Here is a 17,593-nt window from a genome sequence, read left to right as displayed (position 1 = left end):
GGAATGAGTTTGTGCTGGCTGGTGTTACAGTTGGTTTCTGCCCATCTTTATTTTGGAGGAGGGGGAAAACCTGATTCCCGAACTGGCTGAATTATTTAGCCAGTTTGTTAACTGGCATTCCTTTAGTGAGGACTGATTGTTAAACTCCTGATGCATATAATGTGTTTCAGGTGTAACTCAGTTCTCATTAGGGGGTTGTTGTTTCACTGGCTGGTTACAGCCTGTGTGTTAATCTCTCCTTTTCTCAAAAGTAAAAAGAGAAAAATGTTAATTTTTGTGGTAGGGCTTAGCCCTTGGACTCTAGTTTCTTTTTTTTTTTGTATGTGTCTTCACTGTTTTTTGGTGTTTGGACTGAGCCCTTGTGAAAGAAATACATTTTACCAGAGGAGCTGTTCCTGTGAGGAGGCCTAGTCCTGGGACTGGGCCTCTGAAGATTGAACACCTATGAGTGTACTGGGAGGTGAGCACTTGCTGTATCCTGGAGTTTGGGTGAAGATCTTTCCTTCAGGAGTGGACCAAACCCCTGTGAGTTAACTGCACCTGTAATATGTTCCTGTGAGTGGGCCTTGTTTTCCAAGGCTGGGCCAGGACTCCATGGAGACTGAACATCTGTGGGGTGTGCATTTGCTGCCTTCAGGCGTGGACTCTGCAGTTTGGTGTGGACTCCATTTTGGACAATGTGCCTCAAAAACTGGAGTGGATTCAATTTCTGGAAATGGACTCTATATTTTGAAGACTCTATATTTGGAATGTGCACCAGAAAGGACTGTGTTTTTTGGTAATTAACTGTATTGTGGTGTTTGTTGGGTCTATCACTTGCACTGGATTGTGTGTCCCTGGGTCTGGCAGGCCTTAACTGTGAGCTGGTTGGCTCATGGATCGTCCTGAAAGCTGCCACCCCGAGGGCCGGAGGGTGGGTAGGCCATCCTGTGAACCTGAAGGTTGGTAGACTGTCCCGAAAGCCGGAGGATGGGTAGGCCACCCTGATGCCTGTTGCCCCGAGAGCCAGATGGTGGGTAGGCCGTTTTGACTGCTGTCGTCCTGAGAAGGGGTAATCGGGACGGGCTGTCCAAGAGGTGGTTGAAAGATGTGTCAGACCAGCCGAGAGCCAGAAGGTGTGTAGGGGCAGGCTGCGATCAGGAAAGCTTGTGGGCTACCCTGCACGCTGTCGTCCCAGGGAAGGGGACGGGCTGTCCTAGAGGTGGCCGGATGGTGCATCAGGGTGGGTGAGAGCCCAATGGTACGGAGGGGCAGACCGAGAGCCAGAAGGCGGGTAGCCATCCTCAGTGCTGTCACCCCAGGCAGGTACCGGGGCGGGCTGCCCCAGAGGTGGTCAAAAGGTGCTGAGGGTGGTTAGTGAAGCCGGAAGGTGAGTAGCTGTCCTGACCGCTGTCACCCCGGGCAGGTACCAGGGCGGGCTGTCCTAGAGATGGTTGAAAGTTGTCAGGGTGGACCAAGAGCTGGAAGGGGCATGGGGTGGACCGAGAGCCGGAAGGCACGTAGGGGCGGGCTACCTTAGAGTGATCGGAAGATGGGAGGGACGGGGGCTTGCTGGGTCTGTATTGTATGCACTCTTTTTTTTCTGTAGCTGGATTGGCTTTTTATGTACAAATGTCATTGTCGCTGTCTTGTCATATGTGAAGCCGGGATTTGGGGTTTGTCCTCAATTCCCTGTAAACTGGCTGAATGATAGGGTTTGGGGCCTGGCTTTGCTGCTCCTCTCCCTTGTAAAATTGCTGTTGTATACAGCTGTAAATGTTAACTGTTTTTCTGTAAACTTGGTGTAGTTTTTATTAAACAATTACAAAGTTGTTAACTTTTTGAGTAATATTGAAAATTCCTTCATAGAAGTGAGGCAAAATATTAAATATCATCATTTGTTTTATCAATAGTCATCAACATCCTGAACAGAGATCTCTCAGCAGATCCCTATGGTTAATTCAATTTTCCACCTACTTCTTAACTCATTTTAAGATGATGGCTGATCATCTTGACTTGTTCTCTCTGTGACTTTTCCTTCTAGGGCAATGTCAGGAATTTTCTTTTCCTCCTCAATGCCAGCTGAAATCCAACAAGCAAGTCCAACATACCAATCCATATCCCCTGAGGAAGGCTTTAGCTGAGTCAGCTTCCCATGCTATCACTTCTTTTGCTTGTTTCAAATTCAATGTTTGAGCATGTTTACAGACCCCAAAACCATCACCTTTTGTTCCAAGACTATTAGCCGCTGACAATCTACAGAAATAATACCATACGAGGAAAGTCAGAATCAGATACGAAGCATGAACATAGTGAAATCACAGCAGCAAGTACAAAATGTCAGTAAATGGAACATTCAGTAGCTTCAAGAGTATTTTCCATTTATTATGGATACTGTTATGACATCTGGATTTTCTCAAAGTAATCTTCTGCGTGCAACTTAAATTATTTTCCATTTCTTCTGACCGGGCCACAATTTATCCTTCATCAACATTATTTAAAACTGTCTCATTGATCATTTACCTGGATGGTACTCTTCTCCACATTGTAACAGTAACTTCATTACAAAGTGCAGTTTGTAACTGCAATTCCTTTTCATGAACAACAGTACCAGGTTATCATGCTCCTGAGCTCTCTGTGTAATGGGGCTAATTCATAAACTAGAATTGTTTTAATTAAAAAATCTTTACATTTCTTATAATATAAATATTAGAAGGTAATATTGCAATTATGTTACTGGCCTCATGATCCATTATAGTTGATGAATAATCTTGAGTATAAATCTCACCACAGCAGTTTAAAAATTTGGATTTGGAGATGCTGGTATTGGACTGGGGTGTACAAAGTTAAAAATCACACAACACAATTGACAATCACCTGATGAAGGAGCGTCGCTCCGAAAAGCTAGTGTGCTTCCAATTAAACCTGTTGGACTATAACCTGGTGTGGTGTGATTTTTAACTTTAAAAATTTGGAGTTTGTGTAAAAGCAAATCTGGAACTAGAAAGTCAGTAACACTAAAAGTGACTATGAACCTATTGAACTGTCATAAAAACTCAAATGGTTCACAACTGCTCTTTAGGTAATGAAATCTGTCACTTGTGGTCTAGCCTATTTTTGAGTTCCTTCCATGGTGATGTTGTTGCGTTGTCTTGAGTTGCCGCATGTGCTGGTCAGCTTGTCGAGAAGCGATTAAAAGGTCAACTTCTGCTTTCAAAATGAAGGCCCACCTCTCCAACCATCTCAGGATGTGGTTGGCCTTGCCTGCAATCTGTGCATTCACAGAAATGTATAAAAATATATCTGATTTCAAATTTCTGAAAGTTTCTCAATGTGGCTATGTTTTATTCGCTTGCACTCAAAATAGAACGCGAGATAGGTTCAATAGTACTCGTTGCCAATTGCTTCCACATGGCAAATCCAGCTTGAACTAATTAACAGACAATAAGCCTCTGCCATATCTGAAAGGTGCTGGAAATGCGACCTTTTTTGCTCAAAAAGGCAGCCAAGGCATTTCCGACAACCTGCTGTGTCTAAATATAGCCCCATCTGGCAAATGCAAGATCATTCTCTGTAATGGATTGAGTTTTGTTTCTCCTCATGTGAAACCTGGCATAATGTCTGCAAATTCCTGATTCAAGTGGCGGAGGAGGGGGCATTCTGCTTTAAAACAGCTGCAGTTTTCCATTACATCCACAGCATAACAAATAGATATTTCAATTATCTCTTCATTGTTCTCTTTTATGCATCATGGCAAACTGCTGTTCAAATTGATTGTCAGTGTTTGCTGATTTTCTCAAGCAACTTTTATGGTCAATGGCTCTTGCTTAAATAAGCAAAGTTCAAATATGGTTTAATGCCGCATAGACAAAAGTTAAAATATTATGCAATCTTGCTTTTATGCATATATACTTAATTGAATATAACTCTGTATATATTTGGTTTTCTATAAAAATAGATGATACAGGGTAACTTCATTTGCCAGATACCACACTGGCGGTAATGATGATTACAGTCCTATGAAGCATTTACCAGTAATCATAATGTGCTGCATGTTTTACAAAGCATCATGTTCTTTTATTTTCAATCTGTTGCTGTTGTTTGTACAGTGGAACATATAGTTAGCATATAGGAGAAAGTGAGGACTGCATATGCTGGAGATCAGAGTTGAAGAGTGTGGTGCTGGAAAAGCACAGCCGGTCAGGCAGCATCCGAGGATCAGGAGAATTGATATTTCGAGCATAAGGTCTTCATCAGGAATGAGGCTGCCTCATATAGCTGACATATGCCATTCATTCACACTTTAAGGAAAATATAAATATGCTATATCCAGTGAATCCAGGCTACTTGACAATGTCTACAACACCAAATTGTGGAGGAGAAAATAACCACAAATTGTAAGATGACTCGAGCAACCTATAAGATCCAATCCTGAATGTTCTGTGATGGCAACATACCACTTATTAAAGTGGAGGTAAAATCAATGTGTGCTTTCCATTCTGTAGAACTATTTGTCTTAAAGAGGTCAAAAAGTAAATTGGGGCATGAATTAAAGACATCACTTCCAAGAGAGCATGTGACTTCAGTTAAGTGCCTAGCAGGATACCTGTGTCATTGTATTAAATAATGTTTAGAGAAAGCAGCTCAAGAGCCACAAATAGAGTGAGTTCAGTTCAGTGAGAATCAGGTTTCAGTTCTGGAGAACAGTTTCACCCCAGTAAAAGGGTAGGTCTTTTCTTCTGAAGTGTCCAAGCTAAGAGAGTTTGTGGGGAGTTTTTCAGGCTGTCAAAACTGAAAATAAATCTCTAAGTTAAGTAATAAATTAAGGTATTAAGATAGGAGTGATACTTCACTAGGATTGAGTATTTGTGAAGGTTAAAAGGCTAAAGTAAAAACTTTGTTTTGCTGTTCACTTTAAGATCTTTATAAATTGCCACCATCTCATGCCAAAAGTTGCAAAATGTCAGGTCAACAATAACTTTAAAGTATATATAGAATATTAGGTTGTGAAACTTTTGAGTTTCACATTTGGCAAGATAAAAATGGATCTAACCTTGATTCTATGAAAGCAGTTAATTATCTACATTTGTAATTTTTTATTGAGAAAGAGAGATTAATTGGAATTAGCAGGAGAAAGTCTCACTGAGTTATTGCTAACCTACCTACTGTTAGCATACCATATGTGGGATATAATAATGAGTTTACTGATAATTTTTGAGCATTTTTAATGAGGTCTCCATTGATTTTAAACACCAAAGCTTGGATATTAAGGCAAAGTTTAGCTGCATTATAAAACAAGTCCATTTACCAAGTACAAATTTTAAACATTCAAAAAAAAAAGTCGAGTTGATAAAACTGAGTGCCCAGGTAAAATACAGTTGTTTGCAGATAGTCATAGTTTCAGTCTAGTACACATTCTCACTGACATGAAACATAGGCCAGTAAAATCTAGTTGGAATCTGTAAGGACAGGTATCATAACCAACCAGCCATAAAGTTCTCTCCCCTTACTAATGTCATAAACTGAAACTAAAATTAAGACTAAATCTCCAAGAGTTTGATCCAAAATTAAGCCCTATTAAATTCAAAACTAGTTTCTCAAACTGCCTTGCTACATGTATGGTGCGACCATATTAATCACCTTCTATGTCAGACTTCGGAAAAATTGCAAGCTTCAAATATTTGCCATCAATGTCATGCAATGGTTAAAGTGTCCTATAACAAATACAAATAGCTAACTGCTGAATTTAGCATTGTGCTGGAATTTTTCATTTTTAACTGTGTTAATTTGTGGAGTTTTCACGACGGGTGTCCCATTGTGACTAAGATTGACTTTTCTCCCATTATTCCATCCTCACTTCATTAATTATGTAACCGGTCTCTTTGGCTTCCTTCCCATGTGGAGAAAGAGAGGACTGCAGATCGAGTTCTTGTCATGTGGTCATGACAGGTGAATTCCCTACTGTAAGCCAGGAACTACTTGGCGAAGTGTGCCCTGAGGAAACTGAAATGCCTCAGAAAGAGAAGCTGGCACACTACTTTACAGATAGGGACCTGTTGGTCCGAGTGAAGAGGATGGTCTGGAGAAGAGACAGGTATCTGACCTTAAAGGAAAGGTGAAGTCTTATATAGGCATACATTCATAAAAGAGTTGGAAGAGGAAGAGATGGGTCTATTATGTACCAAAAATGGGATTCACTTAAGAAGACAGAGGTCATGGCAGAGATACTAAATTATTATATTGCCTCTGTCGTCACCAAGAAGGAACAAGGATACAAAGCAATAAATTAAAGGATACGTGTCTAAATGGGATGCAGGAACCGAGAAATCCAGGGATTTGTGTGTCTAAGCTCTTGTAGGTGACAGGCCCAATTGAGAAGGTGATGCACCCGTTGTTGAAATTAAGCATTCAGGTGCAGCAGGCTCTGAAGACGGCAAATGGTATGCGTGCCTTCTTAGCAAGAGGTTTCGAGTACAGGAGCAGGGATGTTTTCCTGCGATTATACAGGGCCTTAGTAAGCCATACATGGAATATTGTGTGCAGGTTCGGTCTCTTTTTCTGAGAAAGGATGTGCTGCCAATGAAGGGAGTACAACAAAGGTTTACCAGACTGATTCCTGAGATGGCAGGACTGCCAGATGAAGGAAGACTGGATGGGTTAGGACTATATTCACTAGAATTTAGAAGAATGTGGGGGCATCTCATAGAAACCTGTAAAATTCTAACAGAACTAGATGGCGTACATGCAGGAAGGATGTTCCCAATATCCAGAACCAGGTGTCACAGTGTCGGAGTGCAGTGTAAGCCATTTAGAGTCATAGAATCATAGAGATGTACAGCATGGAAACAGACCCTTCGGTCCATGCCGACCAAATATTCCAAAGCAATCTAGTCCCACCTGCCAGCACCCGGCCCATATCCCTCCAACCCTTCCTATTCATATACCCATCCAATGCCTCTTAAATGTTGCAATTGTACCAGCCTCCACCACATCCTCTGGCAGCTCATTCCATACACGTACCACCCTCTGCACGAAAACTTTGCCCCTTAGGTCTCTTATATATCTTGCCTCTCTCCCCCTAAACCTATGCCCTTTAATCCTGGACTCCCTGACCCCAGGGAAAAGACTTTGTCTATTTACCTTATCCACGACCCTCATAATTTTGTAAACCTCTATAAGGTCGCCCCTCAGCCTCTGACGCTCCAGGGAAAACAGCGCCAGCCTATTCAACCTCTCCCGAAAGCTCAAATCCTCCAACCCTGGCAACATCCTTGTAAATCCTTTCTGAACCCTTTCACGTTTCATTCAAGACTGAGATAAGGAGACATTTCTTCACCCAGTAAGTGGTGAGCCCGTCAAATTCTCTGTCACAGAAAGCAGTTGAGGATAAAATAATAACTATTTTCAAGAAGGAGCGAAATATAGATCTTAGGGCTAAAGGGATCAGAGGGTATGTGGAGAAAACAGGAACAGGGGACTGAGTTGGATGATCAGCCATGATCAAATTGAATAGCTTGTAAATGGTTAAATTACCTATTTCTGCTTCTGCTATGTTTCTACATTTCAAAACCATCATACAGATTCCTGGATGCCATAAATAGAGTGTAGAAAGGTAAGGAAACAACATTAATTTTTTGCAGAAGACTGGTTCAGCCACACTGGAGAATTGTGTTCAATTTTGAGCAACACATTTCAGGAAGGATGAGAAACAAAGGATGAGAGAGGATGTAGAAGACCTCTTCAGGTACTGTTCTCCTTAGAGAAGGCTGAAATGAGGTTTGAAAAGAGTGTCCAAAATCCCAGGGAGTGTTGACAGTGTTGATAGAAAGACACTGTTCCCATTGGCAGCAAAATCAAGAACTCCGTGGCACTGATTCAAGGTGAATGGCAACATAGGCAACATAAAGATAAGCTTTTTGTAGAAACCACCTTAGAACGTGACGGAAGCAGATTTAATCATGGTTTTCAAAAGGAAATAGGATGAGTAATTAAAAGGGCTATGGGAAGTGCTCTAGTTCTTACAGAGAGCTGGCACTTACAGGATCAGTCAGATGGCCTTCTTTCATGCTATAACCTTTCCATGGTTCTTAACTCAAAACGCATTGAAAGTGAAGAAGCCTTGAGAAAACAAAAAAAACTCAAAGCATCAGAAATGTGAAGTATGTCAGCTGATGTATTAATAGTAGAACTCCTGCCTGGATCAGCAAGTTCTCAGTTCAAGACTGACCACAGGGCTTTTGTAAATTATGCCAGCTGACAATTTGGTCAGTTTTGAGAGGGTACTGTGCTATCAGAGATACCACTTTCAGACCACAATTCACACTGGTCCTTTCTTCCATTTCCTTTGAATCCCTACAGTGTGGAAACAGGTCCTTTGGCCCAACAAGTCCACACCTCGGAAGAGTATTCCACCCAAACCCATTCCCAAATTACTCTACACTTACCCCTGACTAATGCACCTAACCTACACATCCCTGAACACAATGGGCAATTTAGCACGGCCAATTCACCTAACATGCACATCTTTGGGAGGAAACCAGAGCGGCCGGAGGAAACCTACACAGACGCTGGAAGATGTGCAAACTTCACACAGTCGCTCGAGGCTGGAATTGAACCAGGGTCCCTGGTGCTGTGAAGCAGCTGCAGTAAACACTGAGCCAACTTGCCGCCTCTGAGATACTGTACTGTTCCGGTTGAAGAAGAGCAGGCAATTTGGCTGTCAACAACATTTACCTCTCAACTATCATCTCTAAACATATGTTAGGTGGCCATTTGCCTCATTGTTGTTTGTGGGAACTCATTAACAACAAACTGCTGCATTACCCTGATATTTAAATGACTATGAAGCACTTTGAGATGTGTTGGAATTGTGAATGGCGTTACATCAATACAAGTTCGTTTTTTTTTCTCTCCAGCTAAAGAGGGCTCTTTTAAATGCTGGAAACACATAGTTAAATGGTTGGGAATATGATTTGAGATGAGCAATAAAAATACATTAAAAAAATTACTAATGCAACAGGATATTGTGGTTTTTGTGCAAATGGACTTGGTTTAGTTGGGCAGGTGGTTCAGGAGAGAAAGGGAAGAGAGAACAAATTAACGAGGTTAATTTGATGGAGACCAGCAACTCTGAGACATGTAGAGAAGATGTGAGAATTCATGCATGCTCAAGTTTGACTTAATTGCTTTTGAAAATAAAAAAATATTTGTGGTGAATTTTGCCTCTTGAGATTTACTGGATGGAGTAAAACTTTACCACGGAATACGTTGTGGAAAAAAAGTCGGTGGGCCAAATTGCCTTTTCTCATGTCACGCTTTATTTTCTTATGAACCCCTTTTGTTATTAAATGATGTAGGTTTGATAACAAATGAGACAGCTCAAGGAACAACATTGCAATTAATCAAAAAAAAAAGTGTCATGAAGCATTGCAAATGACACTTGGAAGAAAATGTACCAACCCTGAACAAAATATATGAGTACAAGCCATTTTTAAAACATTACTTCAATTAAATAAAGGGGAGATTTGTCCATCAGATGCAATTATGGTCAAATTTTGACATCTTTGGATTACTTCTACTTCTGAGTTAAATGTTTAATTTTTCAATTGTGCTTTCTTCAAGAATTTCTCATAACACAACTCTTTCCATTTGTTTCCTTATTCAATATTATTTTTACTTCCCATTAGAAACAGAATTCTTTTTGATTAAAAGCCTTTTCTTTTACTTTTCTTTGCTCTATTAGTCCAATCTTTCTATTTGTCTATTTACTTTTTCTATATCTGACTTGACATGGAAATCATCCTCCTCTACACCTTTCTTTGGCTCCTTTCACTACTAGTTCTGCAATCTTTTGATCTACTTGGTTGTTTTCCTTTTTAACTCAAGTCCCAAATGACCTGTTTTCTCTTGCCATACATTATAAACTTGTTGCCACAGAAAACTTAAAAACAAGAAAGATTCATGGACAAAATTAATTAGTGGTAGATCACTGTGCTAAAATGGGACAGATTCAGTGAAATCTAGCAACATCAGGAAAAATGAAGTGTCAGCCTGGTGAAGCTACCAAACAGGACAACTTACATGTCAAACAGCAGAAGCAGCAAATGATAGGTAGAGCTAGGCAATCCCCAACCATCCGATCATATCTAAACTCTGCAGTCCTGCCACATCCAGTTGTGAATGGTGGGGAACAATTAAATAAGCAACTAGAGGAGGCTCTACAAATATCATCATTGTCGATGATGGATGAGTCTCGCACATCAGCATAAAAAATAAGATTGAAACATTCACAGCAATCTCCAGAAGTGCTGAGCAAATGATTCATCTTGCACCCCACCCCCACAACCACACCTTCAGAGGACCCCAACATCACAGGTGCCAGTCCAGCCAATTTGATTCACCCCAAGAAATGGATGGAGACACTAGATACTGCTCTGGGCCCTGACAACATTCCAACAATAGGACTGAAGACTCACACCCCTAGCCAAGGAGAAAGTGCGGACTGCAGATGTTGGAGCTCAGGGTCAACCTGTGGTCCTGGAAAAGCACAGCAAGTCAGGCAGCATCCGAGGAGCAGGAGAATTGACGTTTTGGGTATAAGCCTTTAATGAAGACCTTGATAATTCCTGATGAAGGACTTATGCCCAAAACATCGATTCTCCTGCTCCTCGGATGCTGCCTGACTTGCTGTGTTTTTCCAGCACCACACTCTTGACACCCTTGGCCAAGCTGTTCCAATACCCCTGTAATGCTGACATTCACCCGACAATGTCGAACATTGCCCACACATGTCCTGTACATGAAAAGAAAGACTAATCCAGCCTGACCAATTACTGCCCCATCAGTCTACTCTTGATCATCAGTAAAGTGGTAGAAGGTGTCATCAACAGTGCTACCAAGCAGCACCTGCTCAGTAATGACTTACTTAGTGACACCCAGTTTGGGTTCCGCCAGGGCCACCCGGCTCCTGACCTCATTACAGCCTTGGTTCAAACATGGATAAAAGAGCTGAATTCCAGAGGAGAGGTGAGAGTGACAGCCATTGACATCAAGTCCATATTTGACTCATGGGACACAAAGGACCCTAGCAAAACTGGAATTAATGTGTATCCAGGGACAAACTCTCTGTTTGGAGTCATATCTGGCACATAGGAAGATGGTTCTGGTTGTTAGAGGTCAGTCATCTCAGTTTGAGGACATCTCTGCAGAGTTCCTCAGGGCAGTATCCTCGGCCCAACTATCTTCAGCTGCTTCATCAATGACCTTCCCTCCATCATAAGGTCAGAAGTGGGGATATTTGCCCATGACTGCATAATGTTCAGCACCATTCATCCAATTTGGCTCCAGAGCATGGTGACTCTTTGCGAGCTGTCCTCAGCAGATCAGCCCTTCACATTTTTTTATAATCATTCTACACTTTTAAATCTCAATTATAAGTCTGTCAGAGTTACTAACAAAGTTCTCTTAAATCTACTTGCAGGTCTGAAGAGCCAACAGCCTGACAGGATCTGACCCGATGAAGACCAGGACATCCTGGAGTGTCCAACTGTGTGAATTAATAGGGCCTGATGCTGGAACTTTGACCATGACAACGATGTAACCAGCCACATGCAGGCTTCTTGAAGGCAGACCCAAATGTCAATTGGCATCCCGACTCTGTGGAGTTGGCCTGATGATCCACTGACACAGAGGCCCAATCCATCACTGATGCCCGACCCATCACTGAGGCCCGACCCATCACTGAGGCCCGACCCATCACTGAGGCCCAGCCCGTCACTGAGGCCCAGCCCGTCACTGAGGCCCGATCCATCACTGAGGCCAGATCCGACACTGAGGCCCGATCTATCACTGACGCATGACCCGTCACTGAGGCCCGACCCATGACTGAGGCCCAACCCGTCACTGAGGCCAGATCCGACACTGAGGACCGACCCATCACTGTTGCCCAACCCATCACTGAGACCCGATCCATCACTGAGGCCTGATCCATCTCTGAGGCTCGATCCATCACTGAGGCCCCACCCATCACTGAGGCTCGATCCGCCACTGAGGCCTGTTCCATCATGAGGCTCAATCCATCACTGAGGCCCAGTCCATTACTGATGCCCGACCCATCACTGAGGCCAAACCCATTGCTGAGGCCCAATCCATCACTGAGCCCTATCCTATCAATAAGAGCCAATCTATCACTGAGGCCCCTGCTGTCACTGAGGCCTGATCCATCACTGAGGCCTGATCCATCACTGACGCCTGACCCAACACTGAGGCCAGATCTGTCACTGAGACCCGATCCATCACTGAGGCCCGACCCTTCGCTGAGGCCCGACCCTTCGCTGAGGCCCGACCCTTCGCTGAGGCCCGACCCTTCGCTGAGGCCTGACCCTTCGCTGAGGCCTGACTCTTGGTTGAGGCCCGATCCTATCACTGAGGCCCAATCCATCACTGAGGCCCAATCCTTCACTGAGGCCCGACCCGACACTGAGGCCCAATCCACCACAAAGGCCTGTTCCATCATGAGGCCCAATCCATCATTGAGGCCCAATCCATCACTGACACTTGACCCGACACTGAGTCCCGATCCATCACTGAGTCCCGATCCAACACTGAGGCCCAACCCGTCACTGAGTCCTGATCCATCACTGAGGCCCGACACATCACTGAGGCCAGATCCGACACTGAAGCCCAACCCATCACTGAGGCCTGACCCGTCACTGAGGCCTGACCTATCACTGAGGCCGGACCCGTCACTGAGGCCAGATCCGACACTGAGGCCTGATCCATCTCTGAGGCTCGATCCATCACTGAGGCTCGATCCGCCACTGAGGACTGTTCCATCATGAGGACCAATCCATCACTGAGGCCCAGTCCATTACTGACGCCCGACCCATCACTGAGGCCAAACCCATTGCTGAGGCCCGATCCATCACTGAGCCCTATCCTATCAATGAGTGCCAATCTATCACTGAGGCCTGATCCATCACTGAGGCCTGATCCATCACTGAGGCCTGATCCATCACTGAGGCATTATCCATCACTGAGGCATGATCCATCACTGAGGCCCGACCCGACACCGAGGCCCGGCCCGACCCGACACCGAGGCCCGATCCATCACCGAGGCCCGATCCATCACCGAGGCCCGACCCGACACCGAGGCCCGACCCGACACCGAGGCCCGACCCGACACCGAGGCCCGACCCGTCACCGAGGCCCGACCCGTCACCGACGCCCGACCCGTCACTGACGCCCGACCCGTCACTGACGCCCGACCCGTCACTGAGGCCCGACCCATCACTGACGCCCGACCGTCACTGAGGCCAGATCCGTCACTGAGTCCTGATCCGTCATTGAGGCCCGACCCGTCACTGAGGCCCGACCCGTCACTGAGGCCCGACACATCACTGACGCCAGATCCGACACTGAAGCCCAACCCAACACTGAGGCCTGACCCAACACTAAGGCCTGACCCAACACTGAGGCCCAACCCGTCACTGAGGCCAGATCCGACACTGAGGCCCAATCCATTACTGAGATCCGACCCGTTACTGAGGCCCAACCTATTGCTGAGGCCCGATCCATCACTGAGCCCTGTCCTATCAATGAAAGCCAATCAATCACTGAGGCCCCACCTGTCACTGAGGCCTGATCCGTCACTGAGGCCTGATCCGTCACGGAGGCCTGATCCGTCACTGAGGCCTGATCCGTCACTGAGGCCTGATCCGTCACTCAGGCCTGATCCATCACTGAGACCCGACCCGTCACTGAGGCCTGATCCATCACTGAGGGCTGACCCGTCACTTAGGCCTGATCCATCACTGAGGCCCAACCCGTCACTGATGCCCGATCCATCACTGAGGCCCGACCCAAACTGAGGCCCAACCTGTCACTGAAGCCCGACCCGACGCTGAGGCCCGACCCGACGCTGAGGCCCGACCCGACGCTGAGGCCCGACCCGACACTGAGGCCCGACCCGACACTGAGGCCCGATCCAACACTGAGGCAAGATCCACCACTAAGGCCTGTTCCATCATGAGGCCCAATCCATCACTGAGGCCCAATCCATCACTGACGTCTGACCCAACACTGAGGCCCGACCCAACACTGAGGCCCGACCCAACACTGAGGCCCAACCCGTCACTGAGGCCAGATCCGACACTGAGGCCCAATCCATTACTGAGATCAGACCCGTTACTGAGGCCCAACCTATTGCTGAGGCCCGATCCATCACTGAGCCCTGTCCTATCAATGAAAGCCAATCTATCACTGAGGCCCGACCTGTCACTGAGGCCTGATCCGTCACGGAGGCCTGATCCATCACTCAGGCCTGACCCAACACTGAGGCCCGACCCAACACTGAGGCCTGACCCAACACTGAGGCCCAACCCGTCACTGAGGCCAGATCCGACACTGAGGCCCAATCCATTACTGAGATCCGACCCGTTACTGAGGCCCAACCTATTGCTGAGGCCCGATCCATCACTGAGCCCTGTCCTATCAATGAAAGCCAATCTATCACTGAGGCCCCACCTGTCACTGAGGCCTGATCCGTCACGGAGGCCTGATCCATCACTCAGGCCTGATCCATCACTGAGACCCGACCCGTCACTTAGGATTGATCCATCACTGAGGCCCAACCCGTCACTGATGCCCGATCCATCACTGAGGCCCGATCCATCACTGAGGCCCGACCCAAACTGAGTCCCAACCTGTCACTGAAGCCCGACCCGTCGCTGAGGCCCGACCCGTCACTGAGGCCCGACCCGTCACTGAGGCCCGATTCGTCACTGAGGCCAGATCCGACACTGAGGCCCAATTCGTCACTGAGGCCCGATCCATCACTGAGGCCTGATCCAACACTGAGGCAAGATCCACCACTAAGGCCTGTTCCATCATGAGGCCCAATCCATCACTGACGCCTGACCCAACACTGAGGCCAGATCTGCCACTGAGACCCGATCCACCACTGAGGCCCGATCCATCACTGAGGCCCGACCCGTCACTGAGGCCCGACCCGTCGCTGAGGCCCGACCCGTCGCTGAGGCCCGACCCGTCGCTGAGGCCCGACCCTTCGCTGAGGCCCGACCCGTCGCTGAGGCCCGACCCGTCGCTGAGGCCCGACCCATCGCTGAGGCCCGACCCGTCGCTGAGGCCCGACCCTTCGCTGAGGCCCGACTCTTGGTTGAGGCCCAACCCATTGCTGAGGCCCGATCCTATCACTGAGGCCCAATCCATCACTGAGGCCCGACCCGACACTGAGGCCCAATCCACCACAAAGGCCTGTTCCATCATGAGGCCCAATCCATCTCTGAGGCCCAATCCATCACTGACACTTGACCCGACACTGAGTCCCGATCCATCACTGAGTCCCGATCCATCACTGAGTCCCGATCCAACACTGAGGCCCAACCCGTCACTGAGGCCCGACACATCACTGAGGCCCGACACATCACTGAGGCCCGACCCAACAATGAGGCCCGACCCATCACTGAGGCCCGACCCGTCACTGAGGCCAGATCCGACACTGAGGCCTGACCCATCACTGACGCCCGACCGTAACTGAGGCCAGATCCTTCACTGAGTCCTGATCCATCATTGAGGCCCAACCCATCACTGAGGCCCGACACATCACTGACTCCAGATCCGACACTGAGGCCCGACCCTTCGCTGAGGCCCGACCCTTCGCTGAGGCCCGACCCTTCGCTGAAGCCCGACTCTTGGTTGAGGCCCAACCCATTGCTGAGGCCCGATCCTATCACTGAGGCCCGATCCTATCACTGAGGCCCGATCCTATCACTGAGGCCCGATCCACCACAAAGGCCTGTTCCATCATGAGGCCCAATCCATCACTGAGGCCCAATCCATCACTGACCCTTGACCCGACACTGAGGCCCGACCCGACACTGAGGCCCGACCCGACACTGAGGCCCGACCCGTCACTGAGGCCCGACCCGTCACTGAGGCCCGACCCGTCACTGAGGCCCGACACATCACTGACGCCAGATCCGACACTGAAGCCCAACCCAACACTGAGGCCTGACCCAACACTGAGGCCCAACCCGTCACTGAGGCCAGATCCAACACTGAGGCCCAATCCATTACTGAGACCCGACCCGTTACTGAGGCCCAACCTATTGCTGAGGCCAGATCCATCACTGAGCCCAGTCCTATCAATGAAAGCCAATCTATCACTGAGGCCCCACCTGTCACTGAGGCCCCACCTGTCACTGAGGCCCCACCTGTCACTGAGGCCCCACCCGTCACTGAGGCCTGATCCGTCACTGAGGCCTGATCCATCACTGAGGCCTGATCCGTCACTGAGACCCGACCTGTCACTGAGGCCTGATCCATCACTGAGACCCAACCCGTCACTGATGCCCGATCCATCACTGAGGGCCGACCCAAACTGAGGCCCAACCTGTCACTGAAGCCCGACCCGACACTGAGGCCCGACCCGACACTGAGGCCCGACCCGTCACTGAGGCCCGACCCGTCACTGAGGCCCGACCCGTCACTGAGGCCCGACCCGACACTGAGGCCCGATTCGTCACTGAGGCCCGACCCGACACTGAGGCCCGACCAGACACTGAGGCCCAATTCGTCACTGAGGCCCGATCCATCACTAAGGCCCGACCTGTCACTGAGGCCCAATCCATCACTGAGGCCCAACCCGACACTGAGGCCTAATCCATCTCTGAGGTCCGATCCATCACTGACACTTGACCCGACACTGAGTCCCGATCCATCACTGAGTCCCGATCCATCACTGAGTCCCGACCCAACACTGAGGCCCAACCCGTCACTGAGTCCTGATCCATCACTGAGGCCTGACACATCACTGAGGCCATATCCGACACTGAAGCCCAACCCATCACTGAGGCCTGACCCGTCACTGAGGCCTGACCCATCACTGAGCCCTACCCTATCAATGAGAGCCAATCTATCACTGAGGCCCCTGCCATCACTGAGGCCTGATCCATCACTGAGGCATGATCCATCACTGAGGCCCAGTCCATCACTGAGGCCCAGTCCATCACTGAGGCCCAGTCCATCACTGAGGCCCAATCCATCACTGAGGGCCAATCCATCACTGAGGCCCGACCCGACACTGAGGCCGATCCAGGACTGAGGCCCAATCCATCACTGACACCCGACCCGACACTGAGGCCCGACCCGACACTGAGGCTCGACCCATCACTGAGGCCCGACCCGTTACTGAGGCCAGATCCGACCCTGAGGCCTGACCCATCACTGACGCCCGACCGTCACTGAGGCCTGATCCGTCACTGAGGCCCGACCCGTCACTGAGGCCCGACCCGACACTGAGGCCTAATCCATCACTGAGTCCCGATCCATCACTGAGTCCCGACCCAACACTGAGGCCCAACCCGTCACTGAGTCCTGATCCATCACTGAGGCCTGACACATCACTGAGGCCAGATCCGACACTGAAGCCCAACCCATCACTGAGGCCTGACCCATCACTGAGGCCGGACCCGTCACTGAGGCCAGATCCGACACTGAGGCCCAACCCATCACTGAGGCCTGACCCGTCACTGAGGCCTGACCCATCACTGAGGCCGGACCCGTCACTGAGGCCAGATCCGACACTGAGGCCTGA

General features: G+C 48.2%; 1 long non-coding RNA gene across 2 annotated transcripts in view; it reads right to left on the bottom strand.

The window, feature by feature from the left end:
• The window catches only part of LOC122564801, a 43,370-nt gene that overhangs the window by 14,937 nt on the left and 10,840 nt on the right, over positions 1-17,593 (bottom strand). The window lies entirely within an intron of this gene.

Source organism: Chiloscyllium plagiosum, chromosome 30, assembly GCF_004010195.1.
Source record: "Chiloscyllium plagiosum isolate BGI_BamShark_2017 chromosome 30, ASM401019v2, whole genome shotgun sequence".
NCBI lineage: Eukaryota > Metazoa > Chordata > Chondrichthyes > Orectolobiformes > Hemiscylliidae > Chiloscyllium > Chiloscyllium plagiosum.
This window is presented reverse-complemented; position numbering and strand designations above follow the sequence as displayed.